The 12,574-nt window shown below is 38.2% G+C and overlaps 1 protein-coding gene across 4 annotated transcripts in view; it reads left to right on the forward strand.

Moving 5' to 3' along the window:
* Positions 1–12,574, forward strand: part of ARVCF (ARVCF delta catenin family member) — a 293,288-nt gene that overhangs the window by 103,991 nt on the left and 176,723 nt on the right. For 2 of the 4 annotated variants that reach the window (XM_085302692.1, XM_085302693.1), the window contains 2 exons: positions 1,309–1,374; positions 10,675–10,776. The gene's annotated coding sequence lies outside the window, so the exon portion shown is untranslated. The remainder of the gene's footprint in view (positions 1–1,308; positions 1,375–10,674; positions 10,777–12,574) is intronic. The other 2 variants (XM_085302694.1, XM_085302695.1) reach the window with 1 other exon arrangement.

Genomic DNA, 12,574 nt, shown 5'->3' on the forward strand with positions numbered 1-12,574 from the left:
GGGACTTAACCAGCATGTTCCAACTCCAGGCAGATGCCTTAGGCTGCTTGTCCTCCTAACCTCGAACTACTAGAAGAAAAAAAATACAGGTAGGAAAAGAGGAAGAATAAATTAAGCAAAGTACTATTTCAGTAGTTATTGACTGCACCACATGACATTAAACATAAATCATAAATTATTTTCTTGCGTTAAAATGGAGACTATTTTAATAAAATACAAAAAGTCAACCTGCTTGGAGGAAGTGGCCATGTTCATGTTACAAGCCAAAAGTTAAAAGAWATTAGGATTCAAAGAAACCCATTTTACATCAGAAATACATAATTTTGTTTTAGCATCTATTTAGTTACAGCAAGTGTGATGCACTGAAGTGTTTTCAAATATAGAAAACAAAAACATCTGCTTGGCCTTACTGCATGTTCCAGCCAAAGAAGGAGCAGAGGAAAAKGTGTAATGATGAAGCCATATTGCAGGCTGGAAGTAGAAGGGAAGTGACAGTGTCCGTTTTTATGGGTAAACTTTAGMCAGAGTGAAACCGAAGCAAGGATGATGTGCAGGAATCATCTACGCAGAATGRTTTTGGTCTCAGAAACAGGGAAGGAGACTGGAAATCTGAGACATAAACATCCTGTTTATTATCTGATAATCTGATTATATATGAGAAATTTCTCGGAAAAAAATTAGCTCTAATGGGAATACTACCAGAAGCTCAAACAAAAATGAGATGTTGAAAAATGTTGAGTTCTTACTGATGAATTTCAAAGGTGAATTTCTTGCTGTCCTAATTGCCCTTATTTTCTGCTGTTGGATGAAAAAATGTCAAACTGTATGAAGTATATTTATATAGCCACAGTTGAAATTTTTAGATTCACTATATARTATTTACACCTGGATGACTGAAAATACTGCGGTATGTAGTTATGAAGGAAACATCTTTGCATTTTAAATTATGATTCAATGGGAAATTAAGTATGTTTTGAATCGAAGTTCTAAGTATGCGAGTGTTTGCCATGTGCACTCCTGGGTAGCACTTGGACAGAAACCAAGAGGACTGGAACAGCYGTTTACTTTCTATATGGAAGTTCTAAAGGATTTTCTTAGGGTCTCAGGTGATGGTGGGAGAGATGTCTGAAGTAACATCATCTTGTGCACCAGCATGACTCAGGATGGGAAGGGGAATCAAGGACAGCTGCAACTGATGGATTTCCACTGTATTATATAAATTTTATCAGTTATGTACACATACTCCCCTCCTCCCAGTACATGGAATTAAAATGTATTTTTTGTCATGTTTGCTTGTTTCTCTGACAGAGTTATCATCAACCCGGGGGAGAATTTCTATCTTAAAGCCGCTACGAGAAAGGAACGCTATAAAAGGTATTGTATTTCTGCAGTTGCTTACATACTCCGTTCCTCTAGAGCAGTTTGCTGCTTTGTCATTATTATGTTTTTAACTCATTGCCATTTTATTATTTTAAATTATCTTTAYGCCTCTCACAAATTCATCAGTCTGCGTCCTGTTAAAGGCCTGTTGAAACTGTTTTTGAAATAGTGGTAGGGTGAGAAGAACAGAAAGAAGGGAATACCCATGATAAATACTAAAACTGTGGAACTAAGACACAGACCTCTGTAATTCCATACTGTGTTGAGACCCAAGGTGATATTGAAATTCAAGTGCTAGGTAAGAACCGTTTTGTCTGTTCATTTAAAACATCTCTGTTTCCATGCCTGCCATCTCCTTCTACCCTGGAAATCCTCATTCATTTTAATGCTCCCCCTGCCAGAGCAGGAAATGTGCCCTGCAGTCTGACTTCTTCCTGCCGCCGCGTTCGTGTCGCTGCATCTCTCTGCAGCGAGGGTCATACGCGCGGTGAGGTGCCCTTCCCCTCCCTGTTCCTTCCGTGCCAGTGGTGTCTAAGCCCGTCTTGATCAAAGGGCCGGTCCTCTTCCCACCAGCTTGCTTAGAGCACGACCACCAGCATTCTCAGCTGCTGTGAATTCACCTCAGTAGCTCGGTGTGCCTTTGGATTAACTCTGGGGACTTGATGTTAAATAATGGATTTGAGTATTAAAGCTCTCTCTGTTGTTTGTTTTCCTGAAAAATTACTGCTTTCTATGTACTGCTTTCTTTCTCTCAGTGTAGGTGGATTATAGCTTCAGCCAAGCATTTTTCTAAAAATAATTTCTGAATTTCAAGTGTCATGTTACTGATCTTTTTAAAGTTTTTTCCATTCTCATTKGATTATTTTGGGGGTAAAATATTGTCCCTCTTACATATGTCAGAACTGAAGGTGTATATAGCTCATATAATGTTTTCAAGCTTTATGTGGGAAGGATTCTTAACAGAGTTTACCTTGTGCTTAGTGTCTGCATTTCATTTGTTGCTTATCTCTATTACTTATATAAATATAATTGAATGAGTTAAAAGAGGTCTTTTTTTATAGCTGAAAGACATTCCTGTTTTAGCAGTAATAGGTTTTGATATAATAGAGGGAATTTATTTTAAACATTTGAAGTAGCTAGACACTTAACGCAGAATCTTTTTTATTATTATTATTTTCCCCCACTCCTCAGCAGAGTCATGGACAGAATGGTTATTGAAATAACCGTGGTCTGAATAGGAAGTTGGTTCTTGAGGCAGATTTCAGTGATCTGGAAGAAATATTTCCACTTCCAAATAACTATAGGCAATACTGATGAGTGCATTCCTGGAAAGGACACCTATTATTGATGATAACATAGAATCATAGAATCAGTAAGGTTGGCAGGGACCTCTGGAGATCATCTAGTCCAACCTCCCTGCTCAGCAGGGTCACCTAGAGCATGTTAGACAGGGTTGTGTCCAGGCGGGCCTTGAAGATCTCCAGAGAAGGCTATGAAAAAGTATTGACACTGAATCAAAGGACAAGTGAGATACCAAAGTAGGATARCCTCTGAAGGGATGAGGTCAGTGTCTAACTATGGTTCTGTGCAAAAAAAACGACCTTTCCAAAAGGCAACTGGTAGCCTCCCCAAATCCAATACTTTACCTGATTTTTACTGAGGTCAAAATCATTTTAGGTCAAGATCAGTCTCAGGTCAGGATTCAGTTGTATCGGATCCTTGCTGAGGCTCGTGTGCCTGCCAGGCAGCATATGCTGCATACAAAGCAGGAGGGAGACACCGTATCCCGGCGCTGGGCTGGTAACTGTGCGGTTGCCGACTGGCTGCTTAGCTGTGTCTTCTCRGCAACTAATTGGAGAAACTTGCACAAAAAATTCCCTAATGCTGATATGAGAAACAGTTGAATTATTCTAGCTGAAATATTCTTGAAAGAGAAATTCAGCCTGAAGGAAAGACCTGTCATGGAAAACGTCAGCCTGAATGTTTAAACTTTGGTAGACTTAAAAGCAAATGAATAAAAAGGTCTTAAAATGAATGTATCAGTCTTAACTGTGAAAATCACTATTTTCAGTGATGTATTAAAAGTTAGTTTTGATAAATAGATGAAGGCAACACTTCGCAGACTAGGCACTGCACTCTATTTCTGTTTCATGCAAGTGAAAGGTCTAAATAAATAAAGCACGTTTTGAGTTTGGACTAATCAATGGCGTTACTATGGTTTCTTGATTTACGCAGTGATATGGACGAGACATGTGCTGAACATTGTTCTCTGAAGGCGCAGTTTGGCTGTCAGTATAACCCCGAAGAAGCCAATACGCTTGGCTGACAGAACTTCAATGCTTACTAGTTACAAAGATTTCTGCTCTGAAAATGCAAGTGTCTTGCACCTGAGAGCACAGAAGTTAATTAGCAGGACTTGTGACATTGTTTCTGCCCCTCAGACAGGCAGTTATGCTCTGGAGCAGGACATTTTTGCAATACATAACAGAGATCGGTCTGTTGGCAACCTTAGAGGTGTTTATGTACCAAAATTCATCATATGAAATGATGGGTCTCTTTGGGACTATCAATTAAAATGTATCTGTTTTTCCTGCCTTTACATTGTTTATGCATGAACCAGATGATTATTCAAGACATCAGATGAGCTTAGGATTTTTATTTTGCTCAGATATTAATTATTAGTTCTCACATGCATGTTTGTCTTGTAAGACAAAAAGTTATAGTGTTAATCAGGACAAACTTGGATCGCATCCTAAAGTTACAAGGGTAGAATGAACTTGGATTGCATTTTAAATTTATAGACGCTGAAATACTGGAGAGTCTGTCTATCCCATCTTTAAATCTACATATAAAATTGAAGAAAGCAAATATATAGTTTTGGTCTGTGTAGTGTAACTTAGTGCCTTGGGCTTCCAAATTTAGCCTGAGGAAGAAGCTGATTTAGAATGAGACAGATGTTACTGGAGAGAATTAAAGCTAGTGGTCCTCATTCTGTTCCTTCTCTTTTTTCGTATTGCTTTAATCTCCTCTTCATTGATATTATTCCTGGTTTAAAGCAATATGAGGTCTAAATCTGGCTCTGTTTTCAATGAGAGAGGCTGAAATAAGGGAGAGTAATGCAGTAGGATTGGTTAAGCAGATAATAAAATTTGCTTGATTTAATAGCTTCAAGAATTAAATATGAATACTGACTTTTTCCTTTCCTGTTTATACTAATGTTTCCAGTACATGGTGGGGCAACAGAGAAGCCACACAACCCGCTTCATATGAGTGGGAAAGAGTTAAGCAAGATGAATGTTCAGAAAAACAGGAGAAGGATTTTTTCCCCTCTCTTGTAAGCTGTAAGAAAACCACCAGCAAGATGCTTGTTCTGAGCTCTCTGGAACTGCGATTTTCCTGCAGTGCCAATTTGTTTATTGGAGTAAAATGCTAAGGGAGATACTAATTGTTTGATTCAGATGGGTTAAAAAATGTGTTCCCTTTTGATGCGTTTATTTGCGTTAATCCCCAAAGCATTATGAGAGATGCTCTCATAAACCCTGAGGTTGGAGCCCTAGAATTGCAAAACATCCGTTGTTACCCAGGAACGTAGCTATGCAGTTTTATTAGCCTTTCTTCTACTGTAATCTACAGATCTCATTTAGCAGCRTGCAGCCCTGCTTTTCTGAAACGTCGAAGGAAGGAAATCTCTCAACTGCCTGAAATCAAATTATCTGTGTTGATCTACATGTAAAACATACAAGCTCACTCCTTTAAATGAAAATAGTTTTACTGATAAGCAAAGCTAGCCTATGTGCTTTGGATATGAGAATTAAGCAGTTTTCCTGTTGTGCTTGCACAGTACTATTTATAGCATCAATTAACTCCTCGTGGCGGGGATAAGTCGTTCGACACATCTGTTGCCGAGCTTGAACACTCTTCATTCTGTGGGGTCGCAGCTGGATTTTTCTCCCTTCACCGTGTAGTGAACTAACCATTTTCTAACTAATGTCTGTTGGTTTAAATACGCTGTCTGTTATCACATTTCTTGTAGTATTTGTAATAGATGAAGCAGGCTGTTGCCCTGCTTAACTGAGTAACTTCCCTGAYGTTTGTTGCTTGCCATTTAATTATTTATTTTATCACTGTTAGAAGATACCACAATAATATCTTTTGTGAAAGGATGATTATGACCATCTACAAGGTTTTTCCAGCCCTGCCGTGATGTTTCAGTTGTTTCGTTTTGTCAAGGAGAAACTGGTCTGGCTATGGAAATTGCTGCCGACCCAGTGACTCTCTTACACCTCCATTATTCAAAGTAGAGATTTAATGTTCAGCATATGATCGCTCTCAGCTGTAGTTCACTGCATATAGGCAGCTTCAGATTGCAATGCCTTTCTCTTTTAGTAGAGGCCCTTTTACCAAAACCCAAACCCTCTAGAGGCCAAGAAAAATAAGGTACTAATATATTGTTCAGAGAAATCCTTTAATTATTCTGTGGAAGCAATTCTTTAATATTATCACAGTCTGGTCATGTGATAGGGTTATTTATGGCCAGATTGGATTTTATATTAATGAAGCCAAGTGCTAAAATACTGGAAAGACCTGCAGAGGGAAGATACAAACTATGGTGCTTTAGCTGTTGATTTGTCTCTTTTTCTCATTGAAACAACCTTGTTCTAAGAATAGACCTATTGATTTTGGGTGGCACTGTTTGCAAGGGTAGCCCCTACAGTAAAGAAGAATTTTTGTTGACAGTGAGATCAGACCCAGTCCATCGATATAGTGCTATGTAGATAGCCTGTATGTACTGCATGCATAGTTAATTTAATGCCTGATACTGTCTAGCGTTCCTATAACTGCCACTGTTTGAGATTGTTTTCTAGTTATTTGGAAGATAATATTCTAAGAAAATTCCACCATAACCGTTTTGTGCTATTTACAAGTTTGCCTGAATAGCTGCAGATTGTCTGTTTGTGCTCACAGTGGAAGCACAGTGGTTAAACCTTCTATTGATGTCAGCGAGAATCAAATTGGGGTCAGAGGAAGCRAAGAGGACTTGGTACGTATAGCTGCTGCTAAAAGCAGCTGTGAGAATACTTGGAAACCTGAATATATATGAATCAGCAAGAGACTGTAAAGTGCAATCCATTTTTAAGTAGAGCTCCTTATTGATTTCAGAGGGGGAGACTTCAAAAATCAATGGCATGCTGCAGCTTTAGGATGCAATGGCRTGTGTTCTGGGGCATTAAAGGGATTGGCCCATGAACTAATCAAGCTGGTAGCAATCACATTTGGAAAGATCCAAGGCAGAAAGAAAAGGTGTCAGAGGTTTGAGAAGCAGCAAATGCTCAAATATGCAAAATTCRTATTCCAAAAGAGATAGCAAAATATTATCATGTTCATTCTAGTTTTAACTTCCAAGTAAAAATGATAGCATATATGAATATTGTCCGAATAGATTGCATTTTAATTTTATAGTAAAACCAAAAAAGGTATAGAAAAATATCAAAGCATCCAGGGCTCTGTAAATAATGGCATGTGCATGAATGCACAATATTACATAGAAGGAATTACTGAAATCTGCTACTGAATATATCAAAATGTTCTGAATTTTTCTGGTTTTCTCTCYGTAAGATTTGTGCACACCATTCAGCTCAGCTGGACACTTCAGACTTGGCTTCTTGATTTGCGGGGGGAGAAAAGTGCTCTCTCCCAAATGCTACTCTCTAGCAGCACTAAAGTAGATAAAGAATAATTAAATTGTGCAAATTACAAATTTCCTAGGTTGGGAATGAAATAATTAATGACGTTAATATTTCAGTTGTCATGGCAGAGTTGACAGAACTAACATTCACTGACATGAATGTAGCAGTTGAAAATCTCTTGTTATTGTACCAAATTCTGCAGACTTGTACTAAAGTCAGAATTTTGCCATCTCTGTATTGTTCAGTCTTTTCACGTGTATGAGATTTTTCTTAAAACTATTCCACCTAGATACTCATTTGAAAATATAAATGGAGGATTTGTTTACACATAGAACTTGCAGCGCACAGTGTGAATTTATAGTCCCTCACATACCTCATTAAACCTTAGTGTGGACACTTAGTAAGTGTGAGGTAACATGATGACACTTTGCCATGCTATTTTATGCTTAATTAACACAAACACCGATCTTTGCAGGAAGTGTGGCATTACAAGTGCCCTGTGATTTAAGATTTCAGCTTATTCAGTGTAGACAAGTTGTTAGTCCTGAAAAACAAGAGCTCTGCTTCAGAGAGGTGGTGTTACGCTGTTCTGGTCTATAAACAATAAATTTCGAAAAGAAATGGAAATTGTTACATTAGGTAAAACTAAACCTAGGCTAAAACAGACTTTTAAATTACCCAAGTAAAAATAGTTCAACTTGATGTTTAAAGCTTTCCTGAATTAGTTGTGCTATTATATGTGTGCACTTGTTATAAAGGTGTTCTGTATTACTATAATTAATTTTCCTTTTTTTKGGGAGTAAGCAATAGCAATGGAAATGTATTGTATTAGGGAAATTGAGCTACAGTATAATTAAAGCTGTGTAAGTACAGTGTCACCAAGTCCTGACAACACTGCACGGAAGTTAAACAGCAAAAATCCTGGAAGCGAACTCTGCTAAAATGGAGAATCAGTTCCTAAGGGAAGACATGGAAAGACCATGACTGGTGTCATTTAAACAAACACTGGAGAATCCATGAAAGACTGTATTAGATAGAAGAAAATTCTGTGTTTAGAAGGATGGAATATAGTAATATCTGCWCTACAGGTTTCTGCTGAAAATGGGACTCAAGGTTGTTAATACACCTGTTGCTGTGGAATTTGCTTTTTTCGGGCATGTTAAAGTTGGCCTCATTATAGTGATACAGAATGCAGCTTTGCCAGTGACATTGTATCTATACTAGGAGTACTTGATTGGTTCGGAATATTGGTTTTCGTATGTTAGATTCTGAGTATAGACATAGAGCAAGACATGTTCTTAGCATAACAAGGAGAAAGATTACCTAGACCCTCCTTCGATCAAGGATGTTGAGTTCCTTTACACATATGAATACCTAACACATGGACTACTAAACTTGGGCAAAACCATAAGGTTAGGTGACTTGCCAAGGCTTTCCAGCATATATACTTATAGCAGAGCTTTGTGTAAACAAAATTGCCCCCAAAATCCCATTTCCCAGGAATCCCATTTCCCTATCCCTTGCTCTAATTACCAGACAGCTACTTTCTCTAAGAACATGTTTTAAAACATGATTATCTGAGTCATACTCTCTCTGTTTTGCTGGGAATTATATCTTTTATAAGTTAATACAATGTAATTTCAGTGTTTTTAATTAAGAGGCTAATTAGAGTATTAATTCTTTTATGCTGGCTGGGAATCATTATAGTCAGATCTGAGATATTAAATTGTTCCTGACCCGAGCCAATTCTGTAGTGAGTAAGATGCTGGAACTGTATTATGCCTACTAAGATATATATGTGTCCTGATCCTTTTTGTTGGTGTTGCCAAAACCAGATTGTAGTATATTTTTCTGGTATAATGCTATTCCCGCTACTGATTGCATTAAATTCCTACTCATGTAAAATCTCAAATATTCTACATTGACTTTTTTTCTCAGTACTAGAAGTGGTGAGCSGCAGGGTTCATTGATGTATCCTTAAAGATCCAAAGTTCCTTCTGGAGGAGTTTTCCTGTTAGCATTTCCTCTGCCCTTGGTCCTTTCRTAGTTGAAACCTTGTTTCACGGACTGCTTCTGTCCAAAGGAACAAAAAAGCCCTAACCAGCTTTTTTTGTTTCTTTTGACACCAACACAGCATGTCTGTCTGTGCCTGCGAGAGAACTATATTGAAATAGCTTTCTTTGTGAATTCCTCATTGCTAGTCACTGGTGACGTTTGCAATGTAAGGGTCAAGTTAAAACTTAGCCAGCCAGAGCAGCGACACCGAGAGGGGCTGGACTCTGGATAGATTCCTCCATAAGGTCTGAGAAGCGTCTCGTTCGGAACTTGTAACATGCAATGCATATTTGGGTTTCCAAAATGTTGCTCTTAATTGTCTGTAGAAACTGAATTGTTCTTAATTTATTCCCTCTGTCCGTTTGTTCCAAATCTAGCATTTCTGTCTTGCTCATGCTCTCTCTCTGTGTCCCCCCCCCCTCTGCTAAATTTAATCTTTGGATTTACCTTTGCACAGTTTTGTTATATCTAGTGAGATCTGAGCCCTGAGTTTATTTCTGTTAGTTTAAGGAAAACCAGGTATTTGACATAGTAGTTCCATGCTCTTTGAGATTAGATCCATGCAAAGAAAGGATTATGTTTCTGGTAATTTGGCTGAAACACGAAAAATTGTGTTTATGCTGGCTTCAAGAAGGCAGACAGTACCTGATTAAGCATAAAATCTTCTGGGGCAAAATTACTCTTTAAAAATGTTCTAACACATTTGAACCAGCAAAGTGAGTTTGTACTGGCTCTGCACTTTGTGCCGTGTGGTTGCAGCATTTTTGATGTGGTGGTGGGCTTAAAACTGGATATACTGTTTCATAGAACCATGGTTTGAGTGAAATGGATTCTGTTCTGTCCAGCCTCCAGCAAAAACAGGTACTAAATGTGCGGCCCCTTACCCAGAAAAGTTTTGGTGCTAAATATCTCTACAGGCAAAATTTTATGAAAAAAACAGGTCTGAGATTTACCAAGCTACAAGCAAGACCTTATATCTAAAAACCAATTTATGTTTCCTATAGGATTAGATTATAGGCAAGCAGAGAAACAAAGTGGCTGTAAACTATTGTACAGAATGCTTGTTTTAGAAATGAATCTAACCTTGCTAATAAATATCGGTGAGACAATCTCAAGCCATTTGGGGGCTCATATGTCAAACAAGGCCTGAAGTTAGGTGCTGACGTAATTATTTCCAAGAAGCTTATGTTAGGTATCTGTATTTTATAATCTTTGGCCACAGTATCCAGTTTTGTAATGTTCAAAATCCTCACTTCAGTCCAGAGTTTTCCCCAAATTAAGAGGTTAACAGTAAAACAGTAACTCTCCGAGGAACGTGCAAGTATTGATTGCTGATAACAAATCAGATTAACCAGTGGGGTTTTCCTTAGTTGTCTCCTCAAAGTTTGGCTTCTCTGAATATTGTATGCTTATTTTTTCTTACAGATCAGGTGAGAAACAGTATAATAAATAATTTATATAAGGTAGGAAGAAGAATTTGGGAAATGACTGTGCACAAAAGCGCCTGTAATGCCTTCTTAACTAACTTTCTTCTCTTTCCTCTGTCTTATAGCTGGTTCTGCTCKAGGCTGCTCTCCTGCTCTGTCTCGACTTTTCTAGTTTTAGTGGGTGATGTCACGACATCTTTAACGTTCAGACCCCCCAAACCCACTAGGTGTGTATTGCCTGGTTTTCTCTGCATGCTTTCTGATACTGCATGGGGGATAACAGTCATTTAATGCTGCTCATCTATTGTGGCACTTGAGGGTGACAATATGATTACCATGTGTTATGCTTCAATTCCATGGATTAGTTAACCTCTAGTTTTGCTCTTATTTTGATGGTTTTCCTCCCTGTAGAATCACGTAGCTGCTGTTGCCATGCACGCTCGCAGGCTTTCTTTCACGTTTGCTTGTGCAGCTTCTGATCTGCTGTATGTATGAACTTCCTGTTCTTCGTAGCACTCCTCCACGTTAGCAGGATGCATCAGACTCGGATGGGGTTCGGAGAGAGCAGTAGTGGGACAGCTGTGCTCAGTACTCAGACTCCTGGACCTGCAGCAATGCTGCTCATTGAGATTTGAGATTTTCAGTGACTGTTCAGGCTTCCTGCCCAAATCTCGTGCAATTTGACCCTGTTTATCCGAGAGGCTTTTTGAGAACTCTTGACTATCATCCTAGAGTAGCAAAATTAGTGTGCAGAGCTAAATCACATTTCTCAGGGGACCGAATAACACAAAACATGTCAGTGTCTCTAAGAACCTTCAAATTCAGGCATGAGCTGGGATATTAGGCATAGGCCCCTTTTTGACTCTTTGCACAGGGGTGATTTTCTTCTCTACTGAGCACTTCAGCTGTATTGACTTACAGGAGGGCACTTGATACATTAGTTCCTCATGTGAGCAGTTAGAAAAAATGGATCCTCTTATTTTGCTCCAGCTGTAATGTAGCACAGTAACAATGTGTTTAAAATGATAAAGCCAGGAAATACTAGATTTGCTGCTGTCCACATAGCCATTGACATTCTTCAGGCAAATGTTTGCTGTATTTAGAAGGAATACAGCCTAAGGAACAATCTTTACCTGGCTGCTATAGGTCAAATATTTTCATTTATTTATAGGCTTTGCAATATATTTTAATTAATTTACAAATGGTGGTAAAGTACAAGTGGCAGCCTGAGTAACTAACTTATGAGTCAATACTATTTTTTGTTGTTGTTGTTGATTTTTACTCCCCTAGTCCGAACTGCTGATAATGTAAATTGTTGAAATCCTGGGTAAATAATTGGGAGTGCAATCAAGAGTATGCAGGTATTTATCTGCTAATAAATCATTTGAAATGCTTAAGTCTGTCTTTGTCCAATTATTCTTAAAAGGCAGTTATTGGTCCTGCTGCTCTTTTCTGCACAGCAATCAGGATTTTTWTAGTCTCTAATTGTATATCTGAAAATTTATACGGTTTATTTTCTGCCTATATTTTTCTTTGCACAGGGAAAAGAAGCGTAATATTTATGGCTGTAAGGAGGTTTACACTTTATTTCCTGCATGGAGGTCTCTATAGTTCTCTAGAGATTTGTACCATTTATAGAACCTAGTTTTTGTAGGTTCTCTCATGTGTGGCATCAGGTGCTTATACCTCATTTAGAATTTTCTGAATGAGATCTTTGTCACATTCTCAGAATGTGACATGAAAGTTGTACATCAGCTCAATCATCAACTGTGGCTTTTATTATTAAATCTGTTACTGCTCCAGAATCATGTATTATAGGAGTTACTTTCAGTTTTCCAGGTGCTGTTGGTTATGATTTTCCTTAGAGTGAAAACTTTTATTGTCTATTCTGAAGGGAATGCATTGTTTTGAATTTAGTTATTGTAGTTTACATCCCATCACCATCTTCCCACATTCTTAATTGAGTCACTTTTTAAAGTTAACTCATAGAAGCCTCCAACCACTTGGGCTCCCAAAGGGTAATGG

Source organism: Rhea americana, unplaced genomic scaffold (genome assembly GCF_003343005.1).
Source record: "Rhea americana isolate MKP2758 unplaced genomic scaffold, rheAme1 scaffold_191, whole genome shotgun sequence".
In the NCBI taxonomy this organism is placed as follows: domain Eukaryota; kingdom Metazoa; phylum Chordata; class Aves; order Rheiformes; family Rheidae; genus Rhea; species Rhea americana.